Here is a 1,641-nt window from a genome sequence, read left to right on the forward strand (position 1 = left end):
ATGACATCATAAGTGACCTGGACACTAGGTTCCAGAACACAGTGTTTCTACTGCTATGGATGACATCATAAGTGACCTGGACACTAGGTTCCAGAACACAGTGTTTTTACTGCTATGGACGACATCATAAGTGACCTGGACACTAGATTCCACACCACTGCAAAAAATTGTAGAATAATTTTCTGCTGTTCAGAAAGTTGGTCAGATTAGTGAGGATAAAGTCCCCTCTGTGTGCCAACCACTGTTCATGAAGTATTCCAGAGATGTTACACCTGAGTTTCATAATGAAGTAAGACACCTGAACACTGTATATGCTGACACTTTCCCCTCCTAACCTGTCCCCTCTTGGTCTCCTGGACACTGTATATACTGCCACTCTCCCCTCCTAACCTGTCCCCTCTTGGTCTCCTGGACACTGTATATACTGCCACTCTCCCCTCCTAACCTGTCCCCTCTTGGTCTCCTGAACACTGTATATGCTGCCACTCTCCCCTCCTAACCTGTCCCCTCTTGGTCTCCTGGACACTGTATATACTGCCACTCTCCCCTCCTAACCTGTCCCCTCTTGGTCTCCTGAACACTGTATATGCTGCCACTCTCCCCTCCTAACCTGTCCCCTCTTGGTCTCCTGAACACTGTATATACTGCCACTCTCCCCTCCTAACCTGTCCCCTCTTGGTCTCCTGAACACTGTATATGCTGACTCTTACCCCCCCTAACCTGTCCCCTCTTGGTCTCCTGAACACTGTATATACTGCCACTCTCCCCTCCTAACCTGTCCCCTCTTGGTCTCCTGAACACTGTATATACTGCCACTCTCCCCTCCTAACCTGTCCCCTCTTGGTCTCCTGAACACTGTACATGCTGCTCCCCTCCTAACCTGTCCCCTCTTGGTCTCCTGAACACTGTATATACTGCCACTCTCCCCTCCTAACCTGTCCCCTCTTGGTCTCCTGAACACTGTATATACTGACTCTTTCCCCTCCTAACCTGTCCCCTCTTGGTCTCCTGAACACTGTATATGCTGACTCTTTCCCCTCCTAACCTGTCCCCTCTTGGTCTCCTGAACACTGTACATGCTGACTCTGTCCCCTCCTAACCTCTCCCCTCCTAACCTGTCCCCTCTTGGTCTCCTGAACACTGTATATGCTGACTCTTACCCCTCCTAACCTGTCCCCTCTTGGTCTCCTGAATGAAATTAGTAAGATGCAGCTGCAAAGCATTTTGGGAGAAGTGTACATTGCTTTACGTACATTTTGCACACTGCCTGTGACTGTTGCTGGTGGTGAGAGAGCTTTCAGAAAGCTAAAAACGGATAAACAACGATTAGAGGTCCACTATGTCCCAGGACAGGCTTTGCAGTCTTGTCATTCTGTCCATTGAAAGTCAGTTAGCTTGAAAGCTGGACTTCAAAGACTTGATCAGGGACTTTGCTAGTAAGAAGGCTGGGCGCTGGGCTCTTGGTGAATAAGGCTGAGCCAGTGATAACTGTTAAATGGCTATGGATATTGGATCACGACACACATATGATGCCCACAGGCTGAGAACAAGACTGAGATAATATTTGTTGTGCCCAATCAAGACCCCAAGTGGAAGAAACCTGTCGATTTGGTGACCTCTTGACCTTTCCTCTAGCGCCTC

Source organism: Oncorhynchus kisutch, unplaced genomic scaffold, assembly GCF_002021735.2.
Source record: "Oncorhynchus kisutch isolate 150728-3 unplaced genomic scaffold, Okis_V2 Okis02a-Okis13b_hom, whole genome shotgun sequence".
NCBI classification, from domain to species: Eukaryota; Metazoa; Chordata; class Actinopteri; order Salmoniformes; family Salmonidae; genus Oncorhynchus; species Oncorhynchus kisutch.